Source organism: Rattus norvegicus, chromosome 15 (assembly GCF_021556685.1).
Source record: "Rattus norvegicus strain SHRSP/BbbUtx chromosome 15, alternate assembly SHRSP_T2T, whole genome shotgun sequence".
In the NCBI taxonomy this organism is placed as follows: Eukaryota; Metazoa; Chordata; class Mammalia; order Rodentia; family Muridae; genus Rattus; species Rattus norvegicus.
Window position 1 is genome coordinate 33,193,408 of NC_141548.1, and position 16,874 is coordinate 33,210,281.

The 16,874-nt window shown below is 43.9% G+C and overlaps 1 pseudogene; it reads left to right on the forward strand.

Annotated features, from left to right (window-relative positions):
* Positions 1–8,584: 8,584 nt before the first annotated feature.
* On the forward strand, positions 8,585–11,130 carry LOC134481970 (mast cell protease 2-like; annotated as a pseudogene).
* The last annotated feature ends 5,744 nt before the right edge of the window (positions 11,131–16,874 follow it).

The window sequence follows — 16,874 nt, forward strand, 5'->3', positions numbered from 1 at the left end:
CTTAGTTTGAAATCAGAAAGATCTAATTCTAAACCCTAAAGGCCAGGTCATCATATTGAAACAGTAATAACTATTTGATAAGGTTGCTATGAGAGCAAAAAACTATCTAATGGAATGACACTAAATTGCACACACAGTCTGAGGAAATGGTCTTTTCACCTCTTTGCTCTCACCTTGAAGTCCCTGGGCTCCTATCCTAGTTGGCTTCCTCCATTGCTTGTTCTCTTTTCTCTCTGTCTCTTCCTCAGACAATAAACACTGGTTCCAAGAAAGAAAAATGCAGGTTGAAGTGCAGGGCAGTTGTCTGGGGCAGAACAAATGTGAATGAACCAGCCTCTGACACGCTGCAGGAAGTAAAGATGAGATTCCTGGAGCCCCAAGCCTGCCAACACTTCACCAGTTTTCAACACAACTCTCAGCTGTGTGTGGGCAATGCCAAGAAGATGCAAAATGTATACAAGGTGGTACTCTTACTAGGTGTTTCTAAAAGCACTCCTGGGAGCTAGAGTTCTAGAAGGGGGTGGGGTGTAGGATTCATAGTAGATGCCACAAGGCTTGGGCTGCTGGAAGAGGCAGGATGCAGGAAGTTGACTGTACTTTCCCCACACAGAGAGACTTGAAATGGGACTCCCAGCACCACAGTCTTCCCAGAAGGATGAGGCTCAGGAAAATAAAGGACTGAGAACTCTCCCCACACGCCACACCCAGTACTTGGATTGAACTGAACCCATGGCTTTGCACATGGCAAATGGGCACTCTACGTTCAGTTACACCCCAGCACATGTCAGAGCTCTGGTGACACCTGGACAAGTCAAGAGCTGTACTTTTGTCCTGACTAGAGCCCTCCTTAAAGATCCAACCTCTAAAATGGACATGACACATGAATGGTCCAGTGAGTGGCCCTGTGGTCTCTTTTTCCTCTCAGTGTAAGGAGCACCCATCTGGAGATGAGCAGGGCTTTCCTATTTCTCTGTGCCTATGTGACTTTGGTTCCTGGATGTCTTCACAGGATGTGAAGTCTCTTACCTTCCGTTACAGTATGCAGCAGTCATCACCATTTGGTGAGTCATGAGAAACCCACCACAGATATCCTCTAAACCTCTCTCAGTCCAGATGGGCCTTGACATAGCAGGAGTGTGGTCTAGACTCCACACCACCAACAATCTCCTCTGGAACAAAGAACAACCACAAGCTTGCAGGGCCCCCCAACACAGTACTGCCAGAGAAATATGGGGCTAAAGCTGAGCAACTGCTCCAAGCCCACCCCACTGCGCATGGGGCTCAGGCACCTCCACAGGTCCTTTGGTCTTTTCTCTCCTGTTGATCTTTCCACTCCACACCTTCCTGTCCACCATCATCCTTCATTCAGAACACAATGACCATTAGTGTTTCTGATGCTCTATTTTCTTTAGGCATTTCTTTCTACACTCATCCTGGCTTCTGCAACATCAAGGAAAGGCCAGAGTAGAGCTGTCTATCAGAACAGAGTATTTTGATAAAATGATGTAAGGAAGTAGTTTTTCATTCTTTCTTTTTTTCCTCCATCTTTATTAACTTGATTATTTCTTATTTACATTACAATTGTTATTCCCTTTCCCGGTTTCCAGGCCAACATCCCCCTAACCCCTCCCTCTCCCCTTCTATGTGGGTGTTCCCCTCCCATCCTCCCCCCCATTACCGCCCTCCCCCAACAATCACGTTCACTGGGGGTTCAGTCTTGGCAGAACCAAGGGCTTCCCCTTCCACTGGTGCCCTTACTAGGCTATTCATTGCTACCTATGCAGTTGGAGCCCAGAGTCAGCCCCTCTATAGTCTTTGGGTAGTGGCTTAGTCCTTGGAAGCCCTGGTTGGTTGGCATTGTTGTTCATATGGGGTCTCAAGCCCCTTCAAGCTCTTTCAACCCTTTCTCTGATTCCTTCAATGGGGGTCCCGTCCTCAGTTCAGTGGATTGCTGCTGGAATTTGCCTATGTATTTGCCGTATTCTGGCTGTGTCTCTCAGGAGAGATCTACATCCAGTTCCTGTCAGCCTGCACTTCTTTGCTTCATCCATCTTATCTAGTTTGCTGGCTGTATATGTATGGGACACATGTGGGGCAGGTTCTGAATGGGTGTTCCTTCTGCCTCTGTTCTAAACTTTGCCTCCTTATCCCTTCTCAAGGGTATTCTTCTTCCCGTTTTAAAGAAGGAGTGAAGCATCCGCATTTTGGTCATCCTTCTTGAGTTTCATGTGTTCTGTACATTTCAGGTAATTTGAGCATTTGGGCTAATAGCCACTTATCAATGAGTGCATACCATGTGTGTTTTTCTGTGATTGAGTTACCTCACTCAGAATGATATTTTCCAGTTCTATCCATTTTCCTATAAATTTCATAAAGTCATTGTTTTTGATAGCTGAGTAATATTCCATTGTGTAGATGTACCACATTTTCTGTATCCATTCCTCTGTTGAGGGGCATCTGGGTTGTTTCCAGCTTCTGGCTATTATAAGGCTGCTATGAACATAGTGGAGCATGTGTCTTTGTTATATGTTGGGGCATCTTGTGGGTATATACCCAAGAGAGGGATAGCTGGGTCCTCAGGTAGTTCAATGTCCAATTTTCTGAGGAACCTCCAGACTGATTTCCAGAATGGTTGTACCAGTCTGCAATCCCACCAACAATGGAGGAGTGTTCCTCTTCCTTCACATCCTCGCCAGCATCTGCTGTCGCCTGAGTTTTTGATCTTAGCCATTCTGACTGGTGTGAGGTGGAATCTCAGGGCTGTTTTGATTTGCATTTCCCTTATGACTAAAGATGTTGAACAGTTCTTTAGGTGTTTCTCAGCCATTCGGCATTCCTCAGCTGTGAATTCTTTGTTTATCTCTGAACCCCATTTTTAATAGGGTTATTTGTCTCCCTGCAGTCTAACTTCATGAGTTCTTTGTATATTTTGGATATGAGCCCTGTATTGGTTGCAGGACTGGTAAAGATCTTTTCCCAATCTGTTGGTTGCCATTTTGTCCTAACATCAGTGTCCTTTGCCTTACAGAAGCTTTGTAGTTTTATGAGATCCCATTTGTCAATAATTCTTGACCTTAGAGCATAAGCTATTGGTGTTTTGTTCAGGAAATTTTCTCCAGTGCCCATGTGTTCAAGATTCTTCCCAACTTTTTCTTCTATTAGTTTGAGTGTATATGGTTTGATGTGGAGGTCCTTGATCCACTTGGACTTAAGCTTTGGACAGGGTGATAAGAATGGATCAATTTGCATTCTTCTACATGCTGACCTCCAGTTGAACCAACACTATTTGTTGAAAATGCTATCTTTTTTCCATTGGATGGTTTTCGCTCTTTTGTCAAAGATCAAGTGACAATAGGTGTGTGGGTTCATTTCTGGGTCCTCAATCAATTTTATTCCACTGGTCTATCTGCCTGTCTCTGTACCAATACCATACAGTTTTTATCACTATTGCTCTGTAATACTGCTTGAAGTCAGGGATGGTGATTCCCCCAGAAGTTCTTTTGTTGTTGAGTATAGTTTTCGCTATCCTGGGTTTTTTTTATTCCAAATGAATTTGCCAATTGCATTTTTTATCTCTATAAAGAATTGAGTAGGAATTTTGATGGGGATTGCATTGAATCTGTAGATTGCTTTTGGCAAAATGGCCATCTTTACTTTATTAATTCTGCCAATCCATGAGCATGGAAGATCTTTCCATCTTCTGAGATCTTCCTCAATTTTCTTTCTTCAGAGACTTAAAGTTCTTGTCATACAGATCTTTCACTTCTGATTTTGTTAATTTGGATACACTCTCTGTGTCCTCTTGTTAGTCTGGCTAAGGGTTTATCTATCTTGTTAATTTTCTCAATGAACCAACTTTTGGCTTGGTTGATTCTTTGTATGCTCCTTTTTGTTTCTACTTGGTTGATTTCAGCCCTGAGTTTGATTATTTCCTGCCTTCTACTCCTCGTGGGTGTATTTGCTTCTTTTTGTTCTAGAGCTTTTAGGTGTGCTGTCAAGCTGGTGATATATGCTCTCTCCTGTTTCTTTCTGCAGTTACTCAGAGCTATGAGTTTTCCTCTTAGCACAACTTTCATTGTGTCCCAAAAGTTTGGGTATGTTGTACCTTCATTTCATTAAATTCTAGGAAGTCTTTAATTTCTTTATTTGTTCCTTGACCAGGTTATCATTGAGTAGAGCATTGTTCAACTTCCATGTATATGTGGGCATTCTTCCCTTATTGTTATTGAAGACCAGCTTGAGTCAATGGTGGTCTGATAGGATGCATGGGATTATTTCTATCTTTCTGTATCTGTTGAGGCCTGTTTTATGACCTATTATATGGTCAATTTTGAAGAATGTACCATGAGGTGGTGAGAAGAAGGTATATCCTTTTGTTTTAGGGTAGAATGTTCTATAAATATCTGTATAGTCCATTTGGTTCATGACTTCTCTTAGTCTGTCTATGTCTCTGTTTAATTTCTGTTTCCATGATCTGTCCATTGAAAGTGGGGTGTTGAAATCTCCTACTATTATTGTGTGAGGTGCAATGTGTGCTTTGAGCTTTAGTAAGGTTTCTTTTATGTATGTAGGTGCCCTTGTATTTGGAGCATAGATATTTAGGATTGAGAGTTCATCGTGGTGGATTTTTCTTTTGATGAATATGAAGTATCCTTCCTTATCTTTTTTGATGACTTTGGTTGAAAATCGATTTTATTTGATATTAGAATGGCTACTCCAGCTTGCTTCTTCAGACCATTTGTTTGGAAAGTTGTTCTCCAGCCTTTCACTCTGAGGTAGTGTCTTTCTTTGTTTCTGAGGTGTGTTTCCTGTAGGCAGCAAAATGTAGGGTTCTCTTTGTGTATCCAGTTTGTTAATCTATGTATTTTTATTGGGTAGTTGACTCCATTGATGTTGAGAGATATTAAGGAATAGTGATTGTTGCTTCCTGTTACATTCGTATTTGGATGTGAGATTATGTTTGTGCGCTTTTCTTCTCTTTGTTTTGTTGGTAAGACGATTAGTTTCTTGCTTTTTCTAGGGTATAGCTTGCCCTCTTATGTTGGGCTTTACCATTTATTATCCTTTGTAGGGCTGGATTTGTAGAAAGATATTGTGCAAATTTGGTTTTGTCATGGAATATCTTGGTTTCTCCATCTATGTTAATTGAGAGTTTTTCTGGATACAGTAACCTGGACTGGCATTTGTGTTCTCTTAGGGTCTGTATGACATCTGTCCAGGATCTTCTGGCTTTCATAGTCTCTGGTGAGAATGTAGTGTAATTCTGATAGGTCTGCCTTTATATGTTACTTGGTCTTTTTCCCTTACTGCTTTTAATATTCTTTCTTTGTTTTGTGCATTTGGTGTTTTTACTATTATGTGATGGGAGGAGTTTCTTTTCTGGTCCAATCTATTTGGAGTTCTGTAGGCTTCTTGTATGTTTATGGGCATTTTTTTCCTTTTGGTTAAGGAAGTTTACTTCTATGATTTTGTTGAAGATATTTACTGGTCCTTTGTGCTGGGAGTCTTCACTCTCTTCTATACCTATTATCCTTAGGTTTGATCTTCTCATTGAGTCCTGGATTTCCTGTATGTTTTGGACCAGTAGCTTTTTCCGCGTTACATTATCTTTGACAGTTGTGTCGATGATTTTTATGGAATCTTCTGCTCCTGAGGTTCTCTCTTCTATCTCTTGTATTCTGTTTGTGATGCTTGTATCTACGGCTCTTTGTCTCTTCCTTTGGTTTTCTATATCCAGGGTTGTTTCCCTGTGTTCTTTCTTGATTGCTTCTATTTCCAATTTTAATTCCTTCACCTATTTGATTGTGTTTTCCTGGACTTCTTTCAGGGATTTTTGTGATTCCTCTCTATAGGCTTCTACTTCTTTATTTATGTTTTCCTGCGTTTCTCTAAGGGAGTTCTTTATGTCTTTCTTGAAGTCCTCCATCATCATGATCAAATGTGATTTAAAACCAAGATCTTGTTTTTCTGGTGTGTTTGGATATTCAGTGTTTGCTTTGGTTGGAGTATTGGGCTCCGATGATGCCACGTATTCTTGGTTTCTGTTGCTTGGGTTCCTGTGCTTGCCTCTCGCCATCAGGTTGTCTCTGGTGTTACCTTGTTCTGCTATTTCTGACAGTGGTTAGACCATCCTATAGGCCTGTGTGTCAGGAGAGCTGTAGACCTGTTTTCCTGTTTTCTTTCAGCCAGTTATGGGAACAGAGTGTTCTGCTTTCAGGCATGTAGTCTTTCCTCTCTATTGGCCTTCATCTGTTTCTGTGGACATGTGTCCTGAGTCTACAAGTCAGGTCACTTGGATTAGAAAAGTTGGTCTGACCCTGGTCCCAGGGCTGAAGTTGCTCCTGAGTGGCTGCTTTTGAGCTCTCTGTGAGTGCGGCTACCAGAAGGGCCTACCCCGCTTTTTCCCGGGGCCCTGTGCATCGGGGTACTAGATGGTGTTAGTTGTTTTCCTCTGGAGTCTGAAATGTGGGCTGAGTGTAGTCTCTCCTGGCTTCCCACGCATGTCTGGCCCTCTGAAGGTTTAACTCTCCCTCCCATGGGATTTGGGTGCAGGGAGCTGTTGACTGGGTCCCTTCAGGTTCAGGTGGTGTCTGGATGCAGGGGACCTACTGCTTGAATGCCCCTATCTTCCTGTTCCTAGAGGCCCTATATAGTTTCCTCTTGGGCCAGCGATGTGGGCAGGCATGGACAGTATTGGTAGTCTCTCCCGCTCTGCAGTCTCAGGAGTGCCCACCTGTCTGGGCGGTGAGCTCTCTCTCCTAAGGGGTTCGGGAGCAGGGTGCTGTGGACCAGGATAAGCGAGGTTCGGGCTCCAGCTAAAAACCAGAAGTTTCCGGTCCCAGAGGAATTTTGCCTCTGTGTGTCCTGAGTCCACCAGGCAGGTCACTTGGAGCAGAAAAGTTGGTCTTACCTCTCGTTCCGGGGCTGAAGTTGTTCCTGAGGGGTCGCTTTAGAGCTCTCCAAGGGCGGCAACCAGAAGGGCCTGTGCCACCTTTTCCCGGGGCCCCTGTGCACTGGGCTCCCAAATGGCGTTAGGTGTTTTCCTCTGGAGTCCTATTTCTCTAATTCTTATTGCTGTGCTTGAACAGCGCACTGTAGCTGTTATGAAGCAATGGAAGGAAATGCAGGACAGAATTGGAGCCAGAACTTTCCTCAGGGACACCCAGTCTCCATCATATAAAGAGGTGTGAGTTGTCTGGTCCAAGCCTGGGAATCAGCGGAGGCCCCACATGATAGTCAATACCTCTTTTTACCAGACCTAGAATTTTCCTGCAAAGCTCCATGATTCCAGAACATCACGTTCAATTATGTGGTTCATCGAGATGCATAGTCTTAGAGTCAGAAAGTGTTTGTTTCAGTTACACTAACCTATATGCATTATACCTTTTTCTTTACAATTTCACCAGAACAAATTATTTTTATCTGTAAAAAAGAGTTTTCAATTTTCTTTTGAATACAAAAGTTATTTCTACGCCCATCCATCACCTTCTTTGACCATGTTTCTGAGTACTCAGACCCAGTGAGCAATGTCTGTACACTCTTATGATCTGCAGCTATGATTACATGGTCACCCAAATCCTTGTCTTGCATTGCAAATACTCAAGATATTTGATTCTGTGATATCCTTAAAAATCCATGAAGTTCTCCCTAAATGTGTATTGCAATGCCTAACAAAGAGATCATTAGTATAATTATAACAGGATATTCACTTATAGCAGCCGTTCTCAACCTGTGGGTTATGACACCTGTAGGGGTCAACTATATATTCTGCATGTTAGATATTTTACATGAAAATTCACAACTGTAGCAAAATTATAGTTACAAAGTAGCAACAAAAACAGTTTTGTGAAAGGTTTACCACAATGAGGTACTATATTAAAGGTTCACACCATTAGGAATATTGAGAACCACTGACTTAATTAAGGTATTGGTCATGCCTTCCACGCTGTGTGTTTAATACACTGTCTACACACCTTCATCTCTCACAGTCACATTCTATTATCTCTTAATTATTTTATAAATATGAGAAATCCTCACACTGCTCAACAGAAACAGGATTCTTCAGACTAAACCAGCCTACCACCAGTTCTTGTAAATAAAATGTCCTCCCTCTCACCCATATGTTCATATACTACAGATACAGGTGCTTGTGTGACAGTGACAGAGGTGAGATTTTACTCATGTGCAGCATGGGCCTCTCTATATTGTTCCAATTTTTAGTATATGTGCTGCTGAAGTGAGCACAGCAGCAATGGTCTTAAAGTTGACAGTAATACCTGGATGCTTACAAGAACAGTTCCATGATTCCCAGTTGAGGTCCCCCTCCCTCTGTGTTTCTGTTCTGTCTCGTGCGAGCTTCTTTGAAGGGTGCACTTGCTACCTTGTCATGGGATCCAGGAGTCTCAAGATCTAGGCACAGATTCAACTCCACCAAAGAGCAGAGTCGTGAGAATTTCAGATAAGCAAAATAGAGCTTGTCCAAGCCATACCTGTGGTTTCCAGCCCTTCCTTTTCCTGCTTTGAAGCTATAAAAGCAGGAACCAGGACAGGAACACACCAGAAGCTCACCCCAGGTTGCACCACTGGCACAATGCAGGCCCTACTATTCCTGATGGCTCTTCTCTTGCCTTCTGGAGCTGGAGCTGGAGCTGGAGCTGGAGCTGGTGAGTTTGGTCTTCATCTCCCTAACCTCTGAGCTTTCAGCAACCGATCTTAATCTCTTAGCTTGAGGAACAGAGACCCTAACATGAGGCAGGATCCTAAAGTGACATAGTCTAGGGGAAATCTCTAGGTCAAGGAAGAATGAAAAACTACTTCCCCATTACACCGTTTCATCAAATGCTCTGTTCTGATGGGCACCTCTCTCTGGTCTTCCCTTAATGTTGAGGAAGACAGGATGAGTGTAGAAAGAAATGACTAAAGGAAATAGAGCATCAGAAACATGAATGGACATTGTGTTCTGAATGAATGATGAGGGTGGACAGGGAGGTGTGGGGAGGAAAGATCAACAGGAGAGAAAAGACCAAAGGACCTGTGGAGGGGCCTGAGCCCCATGTGAGGTGGGGTGGGCTTGGAGCAGTCGCTCAGCTTTAGCCCCATATTTCTCTGGCAGTACTGTGTTGGGGGGCCCTGCATGCTTGTGACTGGGGACCGGGTGTTCTTTGTTCCAGAGGATATTGTTGGTGGTGTGGAGTCTATTCCTCACTCCCGCCCTTACATGGCCCATCTGGAGATCACCACTGAGGAAGGTCATGTGACCCTCTGTGGTGGGTTTCTCATAAGCCGTCAACTTGTGCTGACTGCTGCACACTGTAATAGACGGTAAGAGGCTTCTCTTCTTGTGAAGACATGCATGAGCCAGAGTCACAGAGCAGCAGAGCCCCAAGAAAGTCTCCAAGCCTTGTTCATTTCCAGATGGACTCTCCTTACACAGAGAGGAAAAGGGAGCAGAAGGCCACTCAGTGGAGCATTTGTCTGTCATCTCCATGTTCAGAGGTTAGAGCTTTAAGCAGGGACCTGGTCAGAACTAAAACCACAGTTCTTGTCTTGTCCAAGTGGGACCAGAGCTCAGCCATGAGCTGGGGTGTAATTCAATGTACAGTGACCATTTTCCATGTACAAAGACATGGTTCTGGTTCAATGCAAGTCCTGGGTGTGGGGTGTGGGGTGTGGGGTGTGGGGTGTGGGGTGTGGGGTGTGGGGTGTGGGGTGTGGGGTGTGGGGTGTGGGGTGTGGGGTGTGGGGTGTGGGGTGTGGGGTGTGGGGTGTGGGGTGTGGGGTGTGGGGTGTGGGGTGTGGGGTGTGGGGTGTGGGGTGTGGGGTGTGGGGTGTGGGGTGTGGGAAGTGTTCTCAGTTCTATGTTTTCCTGAGCCCTGTGGCAGGGGTCCTCAGAGCTCCATGTCAAGTGTGTCTAGGGCTCTGCCCAGGGATAGAGAAGAAAGAACCTGGTGCCCCTCTCCTTGGAAGGAGTTCTCCTCATACGACTTTTCATTGCTTCTTTCTCTATCTACAGAGAAATCACAGTCACCCTTGGAGCCCATGACGTGAGCAAGCGAGAATCCACACAACAGAAAAAAAAGTCAAAAAACAATTTGTTCACAAAAATTACAACTTCTTTTCCAATCTTCATGACATCATGTTACTGAAGGTGCCCTCATTTATCCACCCTTGCTTTATTTAGGTCTCCCCTCCTTAACTCTCCCCCTGGCTTAGTCCATTGAATTCTCTCTTGTCCAATCCTCTTCCTCAGAACCCACTCTTGAATTCTATGTCACTATGGACCTGCTGTGATAGGACCCATGTCTCAGCATCCTTCTCTGGTTTGCCATCCCTTCTCTCCCTTCCCCAACAGCTTGAAAAACAAGTTGAGTTGACACCTGCAGTGGATGTAGTTCCCCTGCCTAGTCCTTCTGACTTTATCCACTCTGGGACAATGTGCTGGGCTGCTGGATGGGGGCGAATTGGAGTGACAGTTCATACCTCAAGTATACTGAGAGAGGTTGAACTGAGAATCATGGATGAAGATGCCTGTAAACTCTACAGTCGTTATGACTATAATTTCCAGATGTGTGTGGGCAGTCCTACAATGTTAAAAGCCGCAGACCATGTGAGTACACATCTGCTTTTCCTCCTCACATCAGGAGACAGTATAAGTGAAGGAAATGTGCCAAACAGCTCCCCGTGACAGTGACTAATGCCTGTGTCCTTAGCTCCTATCCCTGAGGCTCTGGAAACTGACATTGTCCCTGTCCATCTCATCTTCCTGTGCCCAAGCCCTTCCTACATCCTTCCCACACAGCTAGACACTAGACAGGAAGGGAGTAAAGGGAGACATGTTAGCACTGGGGCAAGGACAGAGGGAGGGGAATCAGGCATTAAATTCCTAACTTATGACCCATAGCCAGCCAGGATCCCATACCTCATTCCAGGATTACCTATATTTGAACTTGTATTTACTTATACTTTGGTTTTTATTACTTATAGGGAGACTCTGGCGGACTGCTACTGTGTGCTGGTGTGGCCCATGGTATTGTATCTTATGGACATAAAGATGCAAAGCCCCCTGCAATCTTCACCCGAATCTCCACACATGTGCCCTGGATTAATACAGTCCTAAGGGCAAGTAGCTGAAAAGCCTGACCTGCATGAGTCAGACTCTCCAAGCCTAAGCTCATCTGGTACCCTTTGACTTCAACATAGCCTGTCCCTACCTGTCCCCAGCCTGTCCCTAGCCTGTCCCCAACTGTCTCTAAGATGCTGTCAAAGATACACCAGTTTGTGATGATGGATTGTTCCCTGTAATGCTCCTCAATAAAGACATAACTTACAGCAGCTGTGTGACTCCACTCTGTGCTCTAATCACTCTGCCCCTCTCTAAACACAATGAAGAATTGATTTGAGCTACTATCTTGCTATGCTAACCATCTTGACTACTGACTTCCAGGCACATGTGTACCACTGTGGATTACTGAATATTATCTAACATACATGACTGTGTACAGTAAGCTTTTACAGCCAGGATAATGTGCACTGTTCTGTTCTTCTCTACATCTTCTCATCATCTCCCTCCCCCAATTCCTTGGTTAATAATCACACTCCCAGCTTCGTGATCTTCACACCATATTTGAACTCTGCAGTACACAACATATAAAGCAGACAAGGGAGGCAGCAGAGACAGCAGAATTCTGGGAAGCTGTAGCAAAGAGAATGCAGGTAAATCATGGGGTCAATGTTTATGTGGTTGATGTCCTGCTGGGGACTGAATCTTATCTTCTTCCTCATCTTCAGCCAAGAAAAGAAACATCACCCAAGGCTGGAGGACCTGGGCCATGGTGTTGTGGCACTGGCACCCTAGTTCTCTACTACCTATCCCTCCATCCCCCTTTTCTTTCTTCCTTCCTTTCCCTTTCTTTCTTTCTTTCTTTCTTTCTTTCTTTCTTTCTTTCTTTCTTTCTTTCTTTCTTTCCTTTCTTCCTTCTTTTCTTTCTTTCTTTCCTTTCTTCCTTTCTTTCTTTTTTCTTTCTTTCTAACTAATCATTCCATTTGTTTTCATCTCAAATGATATCCCACTACCCAGTTACTTCTCCCTCAGCTCCCCAGCCCACAACCACCATCCCCACTCCACTCTACTTGTATAGAGTGTACTCCTCCAGACACCCACACTCTCCTGCCCCACTGCTCTGTCATCCCCCTACACTGGGGCATCAAGCCTCTCGGGACCAAGAGCTTCCCCTCCCATTGCTGTCAGGCAAGGCCATCCTCTGCTACATATGTATCTGGAGCCATGGATCCCTCCAGGTACTTTGGTTGGTGGCTTAAACTCTGGGAGAACTGGGTGGTCAGGGCAGCCTATGTTGTTCTTCCAATGGGGTTGCAACCCACCTCAGCTCCTCCAGTCCTTCTGTCAACTCCCCCACCAGGTTCCCTGAGCTCTGTCTGATGGTTTGCTCCAAGCATCCATGTCTGCATTGGTCAGTTGCTGGCCAGACTTCCTCGGGAACTGCCCCACTAGGTTCCTGTCACCAAGCACCTCTTGACTACAGCAACAGTGTTGGGTTTGGTGTCTGCAGACATGATGGATCCCCAGGTGGAGCAGTCCCTGGTTGGCCCTTCCTTCAGTCTCTGTTCCACTTTTTGTCCCTGTTCTTCCTTTGAACAGGAGGAACATTTCTAGGTTAAAACTTTGAGATGGGTGGGTGTCACCATCCCTCAACCAGAGCCCTGCCTATCTCCTGGAGGAGGTCTCTACTGGATTTGTTTCCCCCTTTTCTGCTCATTTTGGCTAAAGTCATCCCCATTGGGTGCTGGGAGCCTCATGTTTCCCTGGTATCTGGGACACTATGATGGCACTCCCCAGGTGCCCATTCCCCCTGCTACATATTTTTGTTCAGTTTCCTGACCCTCTATACCTCTCTCACATCTCCTCCAGTACTTGATACTGCCACCCTTAATTTCCTCCCCCCTCTTTTCTCCCTACCTGGTCCCCCTTTCCCTCCACCTCCCACAATCGTCTTATTCACCCATCAATGCAGGACTAAAGCATCCACACCCTGGTCTTCCTTCCTTCTATGCTCCATATGTTCTGTGGGTCATTTTATTGGCATTGTGGACTTTTGAGCTAATATCCACGTATCAGTGAGTGCATACTATGTGTGTTCTTTTATGACTGGGTTACCTCACTCAGGATGATATTTTCTAGTTCCATTCATTTGCCTAAGAATTTCATGAAGTCATTGTTTTTAATAACTGAATAGTACTTCATTGTGTAAATGTACCACATTTTCTGTATCCACTCCTATGCTGAAGGGCATCTGGGTTCTTTCCACCTTCTGGCTATTATAAATAAGGCTGCTATGAGCATAGTGGATCATGTGTCCTTGTTATATATTGGAGAATCTTTTGCTACCCCTCCATATTCAATGACACAGGAGAAAAACCATGCCTTTGGCTCTGGGGCTTGGTCTCACTCATGCAGAGGCACCAGACAAGACCTCTCCAGTTCCAAATCCTCCTCCTCCCTGCTAGTGATGTGATGTCAGAGGACAGCTCTCAACATTAGCAAATGAAAACACAGGACTTCACTTAACTTCCCACCTGTGAACCAAACTCCTGTAGGTCTCCAAGAGAAATGGCACTCCACTGTGTGACCTTCTCTTCATTACTCCTTCTTCTGAGTCCAGGGAAGCACCAAGCAGATATTTAAAATGTATTTAACAGTTAAAGGCAGTGTGATCGTGGTCTCAGTTTCAAGTCAACATTTGTTTTTTTTTTTTTTTTATTAACTTGAGTATTTCTTATATACATTTCGAGTGTTATTCCCTTTCCCAGTTTCCGGGCAAACAGCCCCCTCCCCCCTCCCCTTCCTTATGGGTATTCCCCTCCCAACCCTCCCCCCATTGCCGCCCTCCCCCCAACAGTCTAGTTCACTGGGGCTTCAGTCTTGGCAGGACCCAGGGCTTCCCCTTCCACTGGTGCTCTTACTAGGCTATTCATTGCTACCTAAGAGGTCAGAGTCCAGGGTCAGTCCATGTATAGTCTTTAGGTAGTGGCTTAGTCCCTGGAAGCTCTGGTTGCTTGGCATTGTTGTACATATGGGGTCTCGAGCCCCTTCAAGCTCTTCCAGTTCTTTCTCTGATTCCTTCAACGGGGGTTCTATTCTCAGTTCAGTGGTTTGCTGCTGGCATTCGCCTCTGTATTTGCTGTATTCTGGCTGTGTCTCTCAGGAGCGATATACATCCGGCTCCTGTCTGCCTGCACTTCTTTGCTTCATCCATCTTGTCTAATTGGGTAGCTGTATATGTATGGGCCACATGTGGAGCAGGCTCTGAATGGGTGTTCCTTCAGTCTCTGTTTTAATCTTTGCCTCTCTCTTCCCTGCCAAGGGTATTCTTGTTCCCCTTTTAAAGAAGGCGTGAAACATTCACATTTTGATCATCCGTCTTGAGTTTCAATTGTTCTAGGCATCTAGGGTAATTCAAGCATTTGGGCTAATAGCCACTTATCAGTGAGTGCATACCATGTATGTCTTTCTGTGATTGGGTTAGCTCACTCAGGATGATATTTTCCAGTTCCAACCATTTGCCTACGAATTTCATAAACTCGTTGTTTTTGATAGCTGAGTAATATTCCATTGTGTAGATGTACCACATTTTCTGTATCCATTCCTCTGTTGAAGGGCATCTGGGTTCTTTCCAGCTTCTGGCTATTATAAATAAGGCTGCGATGAACATAGTGGAGCACGTGTCTTTTTTATATGTTGGGGCATCTTTTGGGTATATGCCCGAGAGAGGTATAGCTGGATCCTCAGGCAGTTCAATGTCCAATTTTCTGAGGAACCTCCAGAGTGATTTCCAGAATGGTTGTACAAGTCTGCAATCCCACCAACAATGGAGGAGTGTTCCTCTTTCTCCGCATCCTCGCCAGCATCTGCTGTCACTTGAGTTTTTGATCTTAGCCATTCTCACTGGTGTGAGGTGAAATCTCAGGGTTGTTTTGATTTGCATTTCCCTGATGATTAAAGATGTTGAACTTTTTTTAGGTGTTTCTCAGCCATTCGGCATTCCTCAGCTGTGAATTCTTTGTTTATCTCTGAACCCCGTTTTTTAATAGGGTTATTTGTCTCCCTGCGGTCTAACTTCTTGAGTTCTTTGTATATTTTGGATATAAGGCCTCTATCTGTTGTAGGATTGGTAAAGATCTTTTCCCAATCTGTTGGTTGCCGTTTTGTCCTAACCACAGTGTCCTTTGCCTTACAGAAGCTTTGCAGTTTTATGAGATCCCATTTGTTGATTCTTGATCTTAGAGTATAAGCCATTGGTGTTTTGTTCAGGAAATTTTTTCCAGTGCCCATATGTTCCAGATGCTTCCCTAGTTTTTCTTCTGTTAGTTTGAGTGTGTCTGGTTTGATGTGGAGGTCCTTGATCCACTTGGACTTAAGCTTTGTACAGGGTGATAAGCATGGATCGATCTGCATTTTTCTACATATTGACCTCCAGTTGAACCAGCACCATTTGCTGAAAATGCTATCTTTTTTCCATTGGATGGTTTTGGCTCCTTTGTCAAAAATCAAGAGCCCATAGGTGTGTGGGTTCATTTCTGGGTCTTCAATTCTATTCCATTGGTCTATCTGTCTGTCTCTGTACCAATACCATGCAGTTTTTATCACTATTGCTCTGTAATACTGCTTGAGTTCAGGGATAGTGATTCCCCCTGAAGTCCTTTTATTGTTGAGGATAGTTTTAGCTATCCTGGGTTTTTTGTTATTCCAGATGAATATGCAAATTGTTCTGTCTAACTCTTTGAAGAATTGGATTGGTATTTTGATGGGGATTGCATTGAATCTGTAGATCGCTTTTGGTAAAATGGCCATTTTTACTATATTAATCCTGCCAATCCATGAGCATGGGAGATCTTTCCATCTTCTGAGGTCTTCTTCAATTTCTTTCTTCAGAGTCTTGAAGTTCTTATTGTACAGATCTTTTACTTGCTTGGTTAAAGTCACACCGAGATACTTTATATTATTTGGGTCTATTATGAAGGGTGTCGTTTCCCTAATTTCTTTCTCGGCTTGTTTCTCTTTTGTGTAGAGGAAGGCTACTGATTTATTTGAGTTAATTTTATACCCAGCCACTTTGCTGAAGTTGCTTATCAGCTTTAGTAGTTCTCTGGTGGAACTTTTGGGATCACTTAAATATACTATCATATCATCTGCAAATAGTGATATTTTGACTTCTTCTTTTCCGATCTGTATCCCCTTGATCTCCTTTTGTTGTCTGATTGCTCTGGCTAGAACTTCAAGAACTATATTGAATAAGTAGGGAGAGAGTGGGCAGCCTTGTCTAGTCCCTGATTTTAGTGGGATTGCTTCAAGTTTCTCTCCATTTAGTTTAATGTTAGCAACTGGTTTGCTGTATATGGCTTTTACTATGTTTAGGTATGGGCCTTGAATTCCTATTCTTTCCAGGACTTTTATCATGAAGGGGTGTTGAATTTTGTCAAATGCTTTCTCAGCATCTAATGAAATGATCATGTGGTTTTGTTCTTTCAGTTTGTTTATATAATGGATCACGTTGATGGTTTTCCGTATATTAAACCATCCCTGCATGCCTGGGAAGAAGCCTACTTGATCATGGTGGATGATTGTTTTGATGTGCTCTTGGATTCGGTTTGCCAGAATTTTATTGAGTATTTTTGCGTCGATATTCATAAGGGAAATTGGTCTGAAGTTCTCTTTCTTTGTTGGGTCTTTGTGTGGTTTAGGTATAACAGTAATTGTGGCTTCATAGAAGGAATTCGGTAGTGCTCCATCTGTTTCAATTTTGTGGAATAGTTTGGATAATATTGGTATGAGGTCTTCTATGAAGGTCTGATAGAAT